Source organism: Bubalus kerabau, chromosome 12 (genome assembly GCF_029407905.1).
Source record: "Bubalus kerabau isolate K-KA32 ecotype Philippines breed swamp buffalo chromosome 12, PCC_UOA_SB_1v2, whole genome shotgun sequence".
NCBI classification, from domain to species: Eukaryota; Metazoa; Chordata; class Mammalia; order Artiodactyla; family Bovidae; genus Bubalus; species Bubalus kerabau.
In genome coordinates this window covers 17216390-17233487 of record NC_073635.1, presented here as the reverse complement: position 1 = coordinate 17233487, position 17098 = coordinate 17216390, and the positions used below count along the sequence as shown (strand labels likewise).

The window sequence follows — 17098 nt, the reverse complement described above, 5'->3', positions numbered from 1 at the left end:
TACCCTTCAGCAAATGCCTTCTCTGCGCACGTGCTCCCCACCACAGACACCCTCCCCCTTAGATTCCTCACACTTCCTCAGGACCCAGTAACTACAGGTCAGTGCCCCGCACGGCAACAGACCCCAGCTATCCTAGGGCAGGATTAAGGACAATATCAGTTCTCATTGGTCATTGTCCGGCCACACTGTCTGCTAAATGCTTTTATAACATTCCTGGTACCTACTGAGTCCTAAGACCTCAGGACTGATAGTCACTGTTAACATAACTACTTCTATTATCCTTGGTAGTTCAGACAGCAAGGAATCTGCCTGCAATACAGGAGACCCAGGTTCAATCCCTGGGCTGGGAAGATTCCCTGGAGAAGAAAATGGCAACCCACTCCAGTATTCTTGCCTGGGAAATCCCATGAACAGAGGAGCCTGGCAGGCTACAGTCCATGTGGTTGCAAAGAGTCGGACATGACTGAGTGACTAACATACACACACTTCTATTATTTCAATTTTATCCTTTAAGCACAGTCATTTTAAAAAATACATTTATTTATTTCCTTATCTATTTGGCTGTGCTAGGTCTTAGCTGTGGATGTGGGATCTTTAGTAGCAACACATGGGACCTAGTTCCTTGACCAGAAATCGAACCCAGGTACCTTGCATTGGGAGCACAGAATCTTAGCCACTGGAGCACAGGGCAGTCTCAAGCACAGTCTTGTTTTTTAAAAGAGTTAATAGTGAAGTGAAGTCACTCAGTTATGTCCGACTCTTTGTGACCCCTACCAGGCTTCTCCGTCCATGGGATTTTCCAGACAAGAGTACAGGAGTGGTTTGCCATTTCCTTCTCCAGGGGATCTTCCCCACCCAGGGATCGAACCCTGGTCTTCTGCATTGTAGGCAGACGCTTTTACCCTCGGAGCCACCAGGGAAGTCAAACAAACAAACAAAAAAACATTAATAATCTATAGCTATTAAAGGAACATATATGCTTGAAAGGAATGTTTTTTTCAACTGCGGAAAACACTATACACAGAGTAGAAGTTTTTTATGTCAGCTTGTAGTCCTGGGCTCAAAATGCAGGCAGAAAAATTTAATTTCAGGACGTGAAAGCAAGGTGGTCAGCTGCTCCAATCATGGTACCTAATTCCTTTATCCTTCCTGTAACATTCAGAACCTATTGGGCCATCACTAGAGATGAGAATCTTCTGGCTCCAATGACACACGTGAACAGCACTGTCATTAATTTGGATGACTGTTCTTAGATGTTGCCATCACCAAGAAATAATAAAAAAAGAGATTGTCAGAGCATTCCCAGTGAATCTGAGGCTCTTGCTTTGGAGACAAAGTGAAAGGAAGAAGTGAATTTATTTAGAAAGAAATACTCCACAGAGTGTGGACCATTTCGGAAGGCGAGAGAATCCTGAAATACGGTGTGGTTCATTTTTAAATTTTTGTTTATTCATTGTTTAATTTATTTTTGGCTGCACGGGTCTCTCACGGCAGTGGCCTCCCTTGTTGCAGACCGCAGGCTCCGGGTACGAAGGCTTCAGTAGTTGCAGCACTTGGGCTACAGAGCCTGAGCTCAGTAGTTGTGACCCACGGGCTTAGTGAGCCACCCATGACAGGTGAGATCCTCCGGACCAGGGATCGAACTCATGTCCCCTGCACTGGCAGGTGGATTCTTAACTACTGGACCACCAGGGAAGTCCCTGGCATGGTTAGTCTTTATGGACTGGGTAATTTCATAGGCTAATGAGTGGGGGGATTATTCCAATCACTGGGGGGAAGGGGCAGTGGTTTCCAGGAACTGGGCCACCACCCACTTTTTGGCATTTTATAGTCAGCCTCAGAATAGTCATGAACCTGGTGGGTCTGTCATTTAGCATATGCTAACGTATTAAAATGAGCGTAAATGGAGGCTCAAGGTCTACTGGAAGTACATCTTCTCTCACTTTAAAATGTCACCTTTCCATAAAGTATCATTTTTATATGGGTGCCGAGAGCATGTCTAGGGATCACTAACTCACTGAGCTCACTGGGCAGGATGTGGGTCTCATGCCACCATTATTTCATTGTTTTGGGGCATGCCTCATGCTTCTGTTGCGTGCTTTGGTTGCTAAGCAAGTCTGCCTGGTTTTGTGGTTAAGCAAGCCTTCTTTCTTGAGTGATCGTTAACTTCCAGGGATCTCCCAAACTTCCTTCTTTACTAACAACCCCCTAGAGGGATAAACTCTTCAATTACCTACTTTGTCCCTCCTTAGCATTATTCTCTCTGACCAATGCACCAGTCACAGACTGAATGACCCAGGACTCAGGGTCAGAAAGCTCTCTGTTGGGCTGACGGAATAAGAGGAGGAGGGAGGGAGGAGATCTCTGCTTGTTGGCAGGTAAGAGCCAGAGTCCTGGTCTCATTATTCCCATGGGTCTCTCCACCATGGGGAGGAACCAGCTAGAATGTTTCCTCCCAGCTCTTCTCGAAGAGGGCTGAAGGGCTGGGTGAGTTCCTCAGCATCTCCGGGAGCGTCCCGGAATTTGTACTCCACAGCCAAGGAGGCAGAGCGCTGCTCAAGAATGAAAAGAAATCCTACTCTATCGTGACTTAGGTTTCATTCATTCATTTCTTTCTTTCTTGGCTGATTGGTCCCCTGGCAGATGGACTTTGGGTTCCATGAGAAGAAGCTTCTAATGGGGGAAAAACTGAGTGTGGAACGGAGATGAAATCAAGCCAATTTTTAATGTACCTGACATCCTCAGAAAACGAATTATCTACATCGTAGCCCTTGTATTATAAAAAGCAGCCTCTGAAGTTAACACAGAGACATAAGGCTGTGGAAAAAAGTAAGGCTCAGTCTTCCCTCAATCTCACTGAAATGCTATCTGGCTGTTTCAGCTAAAATGTAATTAAATGGTAATCATTGTGATGAAAGCCAGCCATGCAAAATGAATATCAAATGGACAGGATTATGAACTTAAAATAGCATGAGAAAATCCAAACAGATTTTTATCTTGAAAATTTCTCTCTCCCCTCTCTTTTTTTGGTCCTATTTTTATTTCAGGAAGAGGAAAGATGTGTATGGGCGAATAGCACTTATAACAGAAAGAAACGTTTTACCCAGCGGGCTTAATCTAGTCTAAGGAACAACACAACTGTGTGACAATAGTTTTAAGTTCTTAAAACCCCTGCAAAACCTTGGATGAAATGAATCAATAAATGATTCATTAAACAACCCCATTTTTTCCCCAAGAGTCTGGAGAATAAACATTGTGAAGTTAAATCACCTTAGGGACCTCAATAATCTGCTCTAGCGCATCTGCCTTTGGAACATGTTGACAGAGGTGTTGGAGGTGGGTGGTGTCTCAGAGGAAGGCTGGGTGCAGACACCAGAAGGGCAGATGGACTGTGAGCAGAAAAACAATTGGGAACCTTGTCATCTGCCCATGTGTGCCCTACCTTCATGCTCCACCTCTGCTTAAGATGCTGCCTTTTTCCTGGCCACGAGGCTGCATGTGGGGATCTTAATTCTCCAGTTCCCCTACCAGGGATCAAATCCATGCACCCTGCACTGGAAACATGGAGTCTTAACCACTGGACCACCATAGAAGTCCCTGGTGCTATTCTTCTTAATCCACTTCAACACTTGGACAATTCGACTTTGAAGTATCTTCACTGGGTGCAGGACTCCATAAAGACTAACAGAATTCCTTAGGATTCAAGCAAAGGGACAAGAATCCCACGGCTGCCATAAAGTGTCACCTGTATGAGTGATGAGGGACAAAACAACACTCTTTTTCATTTTAAGGAAAAATTTTAAAAAGTATCATTTCAAACACAGACAACACTAACAGAAATTGAGGTAGAAGAAGAAAAAAAAATTCAGCCAACTCTGCTGCTGCTGCTAAGTCACTTCAGTCGTGTTCGACTCTGCGACTCCATAGACGGCAGCCCACCAGGCTCCCCGTCCCTGGGATTCTCCAGGCAAGAACACTGGAGTGGGTTGCCATTCTACGTCCTCCAAAATACCAAATAGTTTTTATCTGAACTCCCTTTTTAGTTCTTTTTCATACGCATCCATATTGTTTATAAAATTATGGTAAATAAGCCTGAGTTCTAGGGCCAGGAAGCTGCAAATAATGAGCCAATCCTCTGCAACAAGAGAAGCCACTGCAATGAGAGAGCAACCCGCTCTCCACAACTAGGGAAAACCTGACCGAACAAAGCGACGAAGACCCAGTGCAGCCATAAAAAAATACGTAAGATAAAATTTTGTTAAAGTAGAAAAACGTGACATGAATCGTCTTCATTCATCTTGTATCACAGTCATTTCCCCATGGTTTCCAGTTGCTGCTGCTACTGCTAAGTCGCTTCAGTCGTGTCCAACTCTGTGCGACCCCATAGACGGCAGTCCACCAGGCTCCACCGTCCCTGGGATTCTCCAGGCAAGAACATTGGAGTGGGTTGCCATTTCCTTCTCCAGTGCATGAAAGTGAAAAGTGAAAGTGAAGTCGCTCAGTCGTGTCCAACTCTTCGAGACCCCATGGACTACAGCCTACCAGGCTCCTGCACCCATGGGATTTTCCAGGCAAGAGTTCTGGAGTGGGTTGCCATTGCCTTCTCCTGGTTTCCAGTTAAATCAATGCAAAAACTTTCATGAGTCAGTATACAAAATGAGTACTTCCATTATTTTCCGTTTCTCCATAAAATAACACAAGTAAATAATGTTTGTATAACTAGGAGTTCTACACTTTGTTTCGCCTGAGGCTTCCAGCAACTCCGTGAAGATGACTTTGTTATTCATTTCCTTTTCACAGCTGAAGAAAGAAAGACTCTGAGAGATGAAGTTACCTGTTTTTGAATACAGAGCCTAGAGGCCTTGGGTGTTGACTTGAGCCCTGCGCTTCCAGGGCTCAAGACTCCATTTGCTTTGCAAATGTTGGTTCTGGAAGAGCTTTACTTTTAGAACCTAACTGCCCAATAACTTCTTACCCGTGACACAAGTATCCCTGTCAATAAGCAGAGCTCTCTGGTTTTATGAAAGGACCTCACAGCCCCCTACATGGGGTAATTTGAAGACTCTGAGAAGTCTTTTATGCTCCTAAATATCCCATCCATCAGGCCTCCTGTAATGCCTCTATTAGAAAGGCATTTCTCTGAGCTTGGGTGACCTTTTGGTCTTTAAGAGGCCCTTATTAAAATCTCCAAAACATTGACAGGGATGACTGCATAAACAAGGTTTTGCTAAACGTAGCAAGAGATTGTTTTCCAGTCCTTGATGTGCATGGGCTACCAGACATCTGCTGTTTTCTTTGCTCCGTACCCTACCCCTACTCTCACGTAATGGAATTGCCTCTCCCTCCCAGTGACATGGTTATTAAGGAAACGGTCGTGTTAGAATAATATAATTATTGGTGCTGATCGTTCTAGTGTCAGGATTGAGTTATTCAAATCTATCTTGAGACTTTGGGATTGAGATGCAGAGAAAAAGATACCCCCTTCCCCCACCTCCTTTTTTCTCTTGCTCACTAAAAACTAATTTTACAGTCCTACTGAAAGCAAAAGCAGAAACTCTCTGCTCAGAGGATTGGGAAGACAAAAATTGAGTCCAGCTCTAAAGAAACCTATAAAAACACAAGTTTTGAGCAGTTTTAATTTCAAGAAGGAGTTAAATAAATGTTAGTAATCACTCACACATCATCAAAACTTGCGTACATTTAGTTCATCCTCTAGTCAATAAACACCGACTGAGAACTGACTACTCCAGGCCCCGGAGACACAGAGATGAAATCAGCTTCTTCCTCAAGGCTGATGAGAGAGCCTGGCAGGCAAACAAATTATTTCAATACACGTGACCAGCTCCCTAAGGACAATAAATGTGTTAGGTACTATAACCAAGGAAGGTACGATTATGGAAGAAGAGGGGCCCAGCATGGGGTCAGATGAACTTCAAGAAGGTGTTAACGTTTTTTAAAAAATAAGGTCTTTTTAAAAATTTATTTATTTATCTGGCTGCATCGGGTCTTAGTTGTAGCAGGTGCTCTAGATCTTTCCTTGTGGCACTCAGATGCTCTCGTAGTGGGCTCCAAGGCATGTGGGATCTTACTTTCTGGATCAGGGATTGAACCAAAGTCTGCTGCATTGAAAGGAAGATTTTTAACCACTGAACTCTACCAGGGAGGTCCCAAGGCATTAACTTTTGAGGAATCTTTGCTGGATGAGTGGGGTTTTCTGATGAAAGACGCTGGGCATGTAGACACCGAGTTTGGGTGTGTACAATGCTCCATGTGGGGAGAGCAGGGTATGTGAATGAACGGAGAATAAAGTGTGGTGTTTGGGGGAAGACTTGCAGCCTGTGGGGATGAACCTCAGGATGCAGAACAGGAGCCCTCAGGGAAACAGAAGGACAGGAAGCAGAAAGTCAAGGAAGAGCCATCCTGTGCTGGGCTTTGCTCTGGGCTGATAGACTCCATCCTGTGTTTGAGGATGATTTCTTTGAAGGCAGAAGAGTAAGAGGTTAAGCACATGGGGTCTGTGGGCAGCTAGGCTGGGGTTCAGAGTCCCAGCTCTGATGCCAGTAGCTGTGTGACCTTGAATAAACTGATGATCCTCTCTAAGCAGTAGCTTTCTCATTTGCAAATTGGTGCTCTTCGTGGTATATAGCACAAAGGCTTCTTGAGAGAATTAAATAAATGAGTCGTGTTTTGAAAGCACTTAGCACAGAATCTGACAACTGTACTGATTGCTTAATACAAAGTAGATCCTATTAGTCCTTTGAGTAGCAGTAGGTTGATGGCTCCAAAAGGGAGTAAAGACACTGAGGGTATATCTAAGGATCTCGCAGGGCTTCCCAGGTGGCTCAGTGGTAAAGAATCTGCCTGCCAATGAAAAAGACCTGGGTTTGATCCCTGGGTCAGGAAGATTCCCTGGAGGAGGAAATGGCAATGCACTCCAATATTCTTGCCTGGGAAATCCCATGGACAGAAGAGCCTGGTGGGCTACAGACCATGGGGTTGCAAAACAGTCAGATGTGACTCAGTGACCAAACAATAACACGGATCTCCCAAGGAGGAGAAAACTATCACCACTTCTGTAGAGAAAGTTTAGAAATCTTGGTCACCGGACATCATTTCCTGTCCACCTTGCAAATTGTCTGGAAATGTGTTTCCAGGTAGCCGTGCAAGAGAAAAACTATTAGGAAAAACAGTGAGATAAGTTTCATTGAATAGTTTATGTAAAATATATAAACCCAAAGACACTTGAAAATTGCTAAGAGAGCAAATAAATCTTAAAAGTTCTCATCACAAGAAAAAAAAGTCTTGAAACTATGTATGGTGACAGATGTTAACTAGACTTACTGCAGTGATCATTTTATAATATATACAAATATCAAATCATCACATTGTACCCCCTGAAACTAGTATCATGTAACATGTCAATTAATCCTAAATAAAGAATAAATTAAATTAAATAAACTCAAAGACAGAGTCAAGGAGGTTTAACGTGTCTTGTTTACATCAGTTTGGGCTTCACCACACTGGGGAAAACCAAGATTTCATTTTTTTCTCAACAGAAGAACAAACTGGCCTTTGATGCAGATGTGTTTAGCTGATTAAAGAGTTTGTAAAATGTGCGGGACCTTTTTCTCTTTGTCAGATTGGCAAGCAACAAGGAAAGACGATCGATGTACTGGAAAATAGAGTGTGTGGGGGCCTTTTGTTGTGGGCTACTTTGGGGAAGCTGAAATATTAAAATCTAATCACTTCTAAGCAAACAACGAGTCTGCAGAATGACAAAACACTGGAGCATATGTTGATTATTTAGATGACAATGGACTATTTGGCCAAAGAATCAAAGTTTTGTTGTCCATGATGCCAAACATCTGGATACTTAGAAGCAGCTGTTTGGCAACCTGTGGACCAAATAGAAGCATCATTGTACCACTGTGGGTCTAGACTGCTTTCTGTCTGATCTGCCCACTGTCCATAAGATATGGTCCCACAAACACTGTTGACAAAGCAAGGGCAGATATTAGCTTGGGTTAAGGTCAGGTAGTAAAGTCAATGGAGACAATTTTTCACTGGATTTAGATCTAACCAGCAGATGTGGGGCAGATCTATTAGACAGACCAAACCTCTTAAATGCAATAGAAATGCAATTCAGAAAGCTGCAGTGCATCAGTACAATACAGGAAGCAGTCTGGAACCCAGGGCAAGAGTGATACCTCCTTTCTTCATCTTCTGCTGTCACTAGCATGGTGTAATGAAAAGAGCATAGGGGACTTCCCTGATGACCCCATGGTTGAGAAGCCTCCTGCCAGTCCAGGGGATATGGTTTGATCCCTGGTCCCAGAACTAGGATCCCACGTGCCTTGGGGCAGCTAAGCCTGTGCACCAAAGCTCCATACCTGGCTCAGAGCACACACACAGGAGCTGCTGATATCAGGTAAGCTTCTCATCAGGGACAGGCTGAACCCCAGTCCCTCCAAAGCATTGATGGTGTGTAAGGAGGTTGGGCAAAATGATTTCTAAATGTCTCTCAAATTCAAAACTCCCCTGAGTTCCTTTTTCTTAATTTTTAATTAATTTATGTACTTATTTGGCTATGCCAGGTTTTAGTATTCAGGATCTAGTTCTCTGAGCAGGGATTGAACCCAGGTCTCTCACACTGGGAGCTCAGTCTTAGCCACTAGACCACCAGGGAAGTCCTCAACAGCCCCCTCCCCGAGTTTCTGACATCAATATTCAATTGGAGGAAAGCAGCAAGAACTAAACTTGATTCTTGGAAAAAGATCATTTCATTTACGTGCAGAATGAGAAACTCCATATGAATAAACATCAAACGCGACTCTCCAAAGCTTTTTACTGGCTCCGAACCCAGACTATTACTAAGCAAAGCCTAACACAAACAACTCACCAGCATGTTCACAATGTCCTGTGCTTTAAAGTGTCAGAATTTCAGCTTCTCCCGCTCTTGTTGGGTTGGCCCCAGAACAAGATAAGGGACCAGAGGATCTTGTTGGCAAGTGAAAGACTGAAAACAGTAACAGCGGTTATCAGGGTAGCTGTGCCATTCAGCCTCACTTAGGCTGTAATTACTGGCTGCCCAGATAAAGTTCTTTGGGGTGGAGCTATCAATGTCTCTCACTTTGCAAACAAAATGCCATTCTTTCCATCAAACTTGCTTTTAGGAGAGAGAAAGGACAGCCCAGCTTTGGACACAGAGCCCTTGTTGAAAAATCAGTGTTGTGAAGAGAAAAATTCTCTTTGGAAAATGTGAATTTCTCTTTGTCAGAAGTAAAGTGAACTGTGAAGACTTCAAGAAACATAAGTTTTCTTTAAATATTTTTCTTCACGTTTTCTTAAATTCTTTCACTCCTTTTTTCCTCCCAGTTTTATTGAGATGTGATTGACATACTGCTGCTTCTGCTTCTGCTGCTAAGTCGCTTCAGTCGTGTCTGACTCTGTGCGACCCCATAGATGGCAGCCCACCAGGCTCCCCTGTCTCTGGGATTCTCCAGGCAAGAATAGTGGAGTGGGTTGCCATTTCCTTCTCCAATGCATGAATGCATGAGAAGTCGCTTCAGTCGTGTCTGACTCTGTGTGACCCCATGGACAGCAGCCCACCAGGCTCCTCTGTCCATGGAATTCTCCAGGCAAGAGTACTGGAGTGGGTTGCCATTTCCTTATTGACATACAGTGCTGTATAAATTTACAGTGAACAACATTATGACTTCACTTACACACGTTAATAAATTATCACCACAATAAATTTAGTGAATATCCATTATCTGATATGATACAAAATAAAAGGAAAAGAAAAAAATTTCCCATGTGAAAGGAACTCTTAGGATTTACTCTCTTAACAAATTTTGTATATAACACACAGCAGTGTAATTATATTAGTGACATAGCACATTACATCCCTCATACTTATTTATCTTATAATTAGAAATTTGTATTTTTTTTTTTTTTACTTTTTATTTTATACTGGAGTAGAGTTGCTTAACAATGCTGTGTTAGTCTCAGGGGTACAGCAAAGTGACTTAGGTATACACATACATGTATCTATTCTTTTTCAAATTCTTTTCCCATTTAGTTTGTTATATTTAGACTGTTTATTAGTCTGTTATTGAGCAGAGTTCCCTGTGCTATACAATAGGTCCTTGTTGCTTATCTATTTTAAAGATAGCAGTGTGTACATGTCAATCCAAACTCCCTAACTAGCTCCCCCGACCATTCACTCTTCTTTATTTTTCTGTGTCGACTATGTGCTCAGCACACTGCTAAGCCTTCTATGTTTTGTGCTGGGGATTCTCCACATGCTGCTCCAGATAGATTTTCAAACCCTGCTCTGAGCCCCAGGAAGCTGACCTCATGTGGATGGCATCCTCTAAGCTCCAATGTCTTCTGGTTTGTAGTTTGACCATTGAGGGGCAACAGCAAGAGTCAGAAGGATGGGAGGACAGAGAAGTTAGGCTATTTGTTCCCAGTCTCCCATCTCACATCTGCTCCCTGAGTGGCAGCTACTGAAAATCCAAGACCTCCACTGAGTTGTTGGCAGCCTTGGTAGGTTTCATCATCTCTTGTGGTTTCTTTTAACCCCGCTTTGCGTGCTCATGTTCAATCACTACTTGTGTGCGACTCTCTGTGACCCTACGGTCTGTAGCCCGCCAGGCTCCTCTGTCCATAGAGATTCTCCAGGCAAGAATAATGGAGTGGGTTACCATGCCCTCCTTCAGGGGATCTTCCTGACCCAGGGATCGAACTCACATCTCTATGTTTCCTGCATTGGCACGTGGATTCTTTACTACTGATTCACCAGGTAATTCCCTTAACCCTGCTTACAGTTTTGTAAATAACCCATTCAATAAGTGGCCCTCCACAGGATGTTTACTTTTTACTCCAATTATGACTGATCCACATGCTTATTTCCAAAGGACTACAAGCAGAAAGGACATAGTTACTTTGAGACCAAGGATGTAAAGAGCTAATGCAGGGCCTACATTCACTGGGAAGCAAAGACCTTCAAGACGTCAGAGATGCTATCTGGAAGCAGCCCAGGGCCTTGATTACCTTTGAAGGAAAGCCACCTGCCCACCCCTCAGACTGTAAAAGAAGTAAAGATTTTCAGGTAGAGCCACTCAAATATTGGGGTTCATTTGTTACTGCAGCAGAACCTATAATATCCTGACTAATCCTCTTATCTAATTTAAGTCTTGGGAATTCCCTGGTGGTCCAGTGGTTAGAACTCTGAGCTTTCCACTGCGAAGGGCCCAGGTTTGATCCCTGGTGAGGGAACTAAGATCCCACAAGACACACTGTGGCCAAAAAAAATTTTTTAATTGAATTCAAAAAAAGAAAACTGTCATTTTAGCCTTATAACCAACCTAAGAAGTAGATACTAATATTAATCCTCATTTTGTAGCAAAGACCTTAAGTAACTTGCAACAACAACAGAAGCAATAGAGCTGATGCTCAGATTTTTCTGACTGCAAAGCCTAGGTCTTAGAGGACATAGTACAGTTTTACCCTAATCCATACTCCTTTATGTCGGATGGGGGAATGACTGAAGAGACTTCACACATAGGAAGATGTACTTTCTATCAGTGAATCTTCAAATGGTATAAGCCCAGGACTGGCCTGCTCGTCAGGCACCCAGTACGCTCAGAAAATATTGGAGGAACCTTGCCTGAAGCTGAGAGGTGAGTGGAGATCCCCTTAATACCCTAGCTCACCTTCCCTACCATGAAAAGAATGATATGGGATTTTTTCCCCTTGCTCTAGGCCTGTAAATTACTCATATGAAAATATCACACTTTTCCATCCTTCTCTAGAATAAAAACTGTAGCTCTTTTTTGGTTGCCTTTATTGAGTATATTTCTTCAGAGAGACTTAGGGACCTATTTATATTTATTTTAAAAACATGATTCTTAATGTGCATAATGCCACTGAATTACACACTTTAAAATGGTTTAAATGGTCAATTTATGTTATGTATGTTTTCCTGGAATAGTTAGATTCTTCAAATTTTGATTGAAAAGGGTCCAGGACTGCACCCTTGTATGGGATGATTTGCTTCTGAAAATGCAGGCCTTTCCAGGGTTTCATTATCAGCTGGAGGAAACAGGCTTTGTCACTTGCAGGAAGAAATCATTGACTCCAGGTCAGATCAGTTCCTTGCATTCAACAATAATGGCTGTTTTTTCTGTTACCAAAGGAAATTCAGCAACACAGTGACTTCTGAAATTTTGTGCATAGGAAGGAAAAGCCAAAGGAGGGCTTGGTGGCCCAAGCCGGAAATGTGACCTATTGAGCTTTTCTGAGGCAATGAGGTCAGAGAAATCCTTTTTCCTTTTAAGCTGGATGGTCCAAGCCTCAGCAGTTTGCATTCTATGGCTTTGTGGAGGATGAACTCGAAGGCTTAACATTCTGATCCAAACGTCCTCTGTGTTTTCCCATAATTAGTTTGCCCTGGTTTCTTCATTGAGTTTACAACACATATGGAGTAGGTCTTAGTGTGTGGAAATCATTCACTCCTATTTATATTTTCTTAGATATGAAAGTGCTCCTTGGAAAAGAAAGCAGGAATTTACTTGGAAAAACCAGCACCGTTTCTAATATTTAGAATAGTGTCTGAACCATATATACTTGCCCAGGATCCTTTAAAAGACTTGTCAGGTGAAGTGGGAGTTGGAGGTCAGATTCTCTGTGTAGTGTCTGCAGCCAAAGCAGGCAGGGAGGGAACTATCCTGAGATGGCCACCCCACCTACTGTTTGCTTCCTGGAGGTCAGGGTGTCCAAGAGGCCAGTCAAGAGTGACCTTATCCCCACTCTGTCCTTATGGATGATCTGTTTTAAAACAGTCACACATCTCTACAAAGAGGATGAGAACTCACAATCCAGTTTGAAGCTTTTATTCTAAGAACTGATGAGCTGCTTAAGTTCTCCACTAACCAGCCCCTATCCATTTCCCGCCCTTTTCTGACCTGCTCTGACACCGTATAACCTGGCTCTTGCAGAGCCTAGAGCTAGTTTTATGCTTCAATCACGACAGAGTTCTGGTTTGTGGTCATGAAATTTTACTCCGAAACAGATTATCTAAGCTTTTGCCACCCAGTGGCCTAGGCATCACCAGGAACTTGGGAAGCTCAGGCTGCACCCAAACCTCCTGAATTAGAGTCTGCATTTCAATGAGATTCCAGGCAATTGCCCTTCTGGACAAGCACTCTTGTAACCCAGAGACTGGGCTTCCCAGGAGGCTCAGTGATCAAGAATCCTCCTCCCAACGCAGGAGACCTGGGTTCGATCCCTGAGTCAGGAAGAGTCCCCTGGAGAAGGAAATGGCAACCCACTCTAGTATTCTTACCTGGGGAATCCCATGGACAGAGGAGCCTGGCGGGCTACAGTTCCCGGGGCCGCAAAAAATCGGACATGTTGAGCGACCAAACAACCGCCTACAGATTATTAGGATCTCTGGATACTACTGCAAGGCTGAGCCTAGCTGTCAAAGCCTTGTCAGGACAGAGGGGCTCTCTAGCCCGTGGCTCTCCCGTCTCTCCACGTGGCCTTTTCTGCTTGCCTACAGCCCCGGGCGACCCTGGCGCGCGCAGGCGCACAGGCTTTTTGCCGGCCTTGGCGAGGCCCTGCGCATGCCTAGTGACGCTGCCACGGCCCTCGTGAAGGATCCCAGGTTCATCCCCTGGTGTCCGGTGTGCCTCAGGGACTTTGCCTGGAGCTTCCAGGAACCTCCTGGTGGGCCCTTGCGCAGGTACAGCCGCCGCTTTCTGACCCTAGACATTGATATCGATACCGAAGGCCCGCTTCCCCGGGGCCCCGCTGTGCCCAGGGCACCCCTCCTAGCCCTGTTGCCTAGCAGTCACAGGGCTGCTCCCTGGGGAGTTTATCTGTTAGGATTTTATCTGTTATCTGTCCTCCTCTAAACGTGCATGGAGGACCGCCCGATGTCCAGGGAGCCGAGAATGGGAGCTAGTCCTGTCCATCCCAGCCCCCTCTTTCTCAGACCTCGGTTCCTCACCAATAAAGTTCTGAGTGTCAGGAAAAAATAAAAAAAGACAGGGCAGAGGATCAACTTTGAAGTATTTCAATGAGAGGCTGAGGAGAGCAGAGGAAATTTGGGTTATATCCCCTTTGATCATGCCTTCCTCTCAGACATCTCCTGAAATCCTGTTCTATTTTCCCTCTTCAGCTCAACTGTAAAAGAATGTGGTTGTCATTTACCCCATAGTAAACAGACAGGAAGATCCTTTTTAATTCAGGCAATAACAAGGATTGATAAGGGTGTCTTAAGACTGCTCTACAGGAAGAAATGCTGAACTAGCAATGGAAAAGGAGAGAAGGCTGGTGGGAGGAACTGAGAATGAGTTAGGAGATAAATTAGCCAGAATTTAGTAACTGGTGACATTGTGCTGGGGTTGGGGGTGGGATTGAAGGAGAGTGTAGGGATGAGATGGTCTCTCAATTTTTAGCCTGTGTGGGTAGGGTTGGGGTGGTACCAATACCAGAAAGAGGACAGAGGAAATAGTCAGAAACGGACGTTTAGGAAAGAGGAGGAGGAGTTTAGCATTGCCCAGGCTGAGCCAGGCATCTTATGGGGATTTAGTTATATGAGTCTGAAGTTTAGGAAATGAATTGCAAAATGAACCAACTAGGAAACATATGATTGACCTGGAGCTACAGTGCAGGAGTAAGTGGTTGTTCCTCTAAATTTGTGAATAAACTACAGGACAAAGCCCTCCTGAAACCTGTAAGTTTAAGTGCACGCATGCTCCGTCACTTCAGCCAGGTCCGACTCTTTGCGACGCCATGGACCATAGCCTGCCAGGCTCCTCTGTCCATGGGATTCTTCAGGCAAGAATACTGGAGTGGGTTGCCATGCCCTCCTCCAGGGGGTCTTCCTGACCCAGGGATCCAGCCCGCCTCTCTTATGTCTCCTGCATTGGCAGGCAGCTTCTTTACCACTCGCGCCACCTGGGAAGCCCAGGTTTGAGTGGGGTCAGGTCAGCTCTGCAGTGTTGCTCCTCTAGGGAGCAGGCCCGGGCACTCCTTCCCATCCTCTCTTCACACTTCCTCCCAGCCCCCAGCACGCTTCTCCCTCCACAGCAGGATGGGGAATAGGATGTGACTGCTCTGGTCTCCATTCTCTGTAGTTCCTGGATGTGGCACGCAAGCCTTCAGTTTTGGGTTTTTCATGCCGATCCCTATAGGAAATAAGAGAAGGAGGAAAATGAGAGCAAGAACAAAAATGGTCTCCTGTGTAGTATTTCTACTCGGAGTCAATAGATTTTCTGAACCATTTAATTTGGCGTTTTTCCTGGACACCCCAAAAATGTGCCTTGGGAATTAAATGGGAAAGGAAACATGTTGGCTGCATCGATTGAGGGTGAAAAACAAGGGAGTTCTAATCATGAAAATGATGGTATGTGTTTTCTTCCTCGATTAATAGGTTGCTGGTTTTTTTTTTTTTTTTCCCCTCTTCCTTTTAGCTTTGTTGTGTGTGTGTGTTTTATTTGTCCTCCTCTTGAGACCAAATCTTGACTCTTGTATTAAATCTAATGCATGCAGATCGCTGTCTGTGAGGTCCCTTCATTGCTCTGGAGAATGAAATCAGAGCCCCCAGCTATAGGTATTATGAACCCAAGGCTAGGAAACTCAGATAAATGAATTCCAAATGCTGCCCTGTGTGTGATGAATAGCAATTCCTTGCACTGAACAGGATATAGGATTCATGTGACATTTTGTGCTGAGAAATAAAGTGTCGCTAACCAGGCAAATCGCTTGTGGTTCCTCCTGTTTTCTCTCAAATTATAACAATATTCATTTTTCTCCTCTTTTTGACAAAGAAAAAAAAAAAACTTGACCATCAGCCCTTTAGCCTTCCTGCAGAGATTTTGTGCAGCAGGAAGTAATGCTGGCATTTTTTTTTTTTTAGTGAAATTCAGGAATAAAAAGACTAATCTGAATAGTTTCTCTTAGTTGACCATCCTTCACCCTCAGTTACTTGAGTAGCTCAGGTGAAAGTCATTTCTCCTGATTTAACAGAGTATTTGTTGTAGGGTGATGATACTTTTATGAAAAGGTTTCTGGGAAAATCCTTTGGGTTTTTCATAATGGAGGTAAACATACCCTTTGTATTTGATTGCTGGAGATAACTGGTGGACTTCCACCTAACAGAAAAATGATCAGTGCATTTTCTTTACACACATTCAATCAATAACATTCCTTGACATGTATGATGAACACAGATTATGCTTGGTGTGGAGAGAGTCTTGCTCTTGGGAAATACATGTTCTTGGCAGGAAACAGATATATAGTGATGAAAGTAGTGTGAGAGTGATGTAACAGAATGATGTAGAAAGGGCCAAGTGGGCGTGAAACTGTTGTTTTAGTCGCTCAGTTGTGTCCGACTCTTTTGTAACCCCATACACTGTAGCCCACCAGGCTCCTCTGTGCATGGGATTCTCCAGGCAAGAGTACTGGAGTGGATTGCCATTTCCTTCTCCAGGGGATCTTTCCTGCACAGAGAGCCAACCCACATCTCTAGCATTAGCGGGCAGATTCTCTACCAATGAGCCATCTGGGAAACCCGGGGAGGGGAATAGAGACATGCTAGTTTTGTGGGAAGGAGAAGAGATGGATTGGGAAACTTCATAGTAGAGGTGTCATTAAAGCAGGGTTTTGAAGGACAAGTAAGAGGAAGACAGGTAGCCTGGGCAAAGAAAGAAGAGTGAGAAGGCCATGGGTTTAAGGTATGTATGAGTTTAGGCTATGGGTGTAGGGGAGGGAAGGAAGAGGGCAGGGTGACTGTTGGGTGGGCTAGGTCAGTGCAGTTCAGTTCAGCCGCTCAGTTGTGTCCGACTCTTTGTGATCCCATGGACCGCAGCACACCAAGCCTCCCTGTCCATCACCAACTCCCAGAGTTTACCCAAGCTCATGTCCATCGAGTCAGTGATGCCATCCAGCCATCTCATCCTCTGTCGTCCCCTTCTCCTCCTGCCCTCAATCTTTCTCAGCATCAGGGTCTTTTCAAATGAGTTGGCTCTTTGCATCAGGTGGCCAAGCTACTGGAGTTTCAACTTCAACATCAGTCCTTCCA

At 44.3% G+C, this 17098-nt stretch overlaps 1 long non-coding RNA gene across 4 annotated transcripts in view; it reads left to right on the top strand.

Annotated features, from left to right (window-relative positions):
- Positions 1 to 13629: 13629 nt before the first annotated feature.
- Positions 13630 to 17098, top strand: part of LOC129624334 (uncharacterized) — a 41401-nt gene continuing 37932 nt past the window's right edge. For 3 of the 4 annotated variants that reach the window (XR_008700894.1, XR_008700893.1, XR_008700895.1), the window contains exon 1: positions 13635 to 13753. This is a non-coding gene — a long non-coding RNA (uncharacterized LOC129624334). Of the gene's footprint in view, positions 13754 to 17098 lie in introns of all 4 variants that reach the window. The other variant, XR_008700892.1, reaches the window with a different exon arrangement.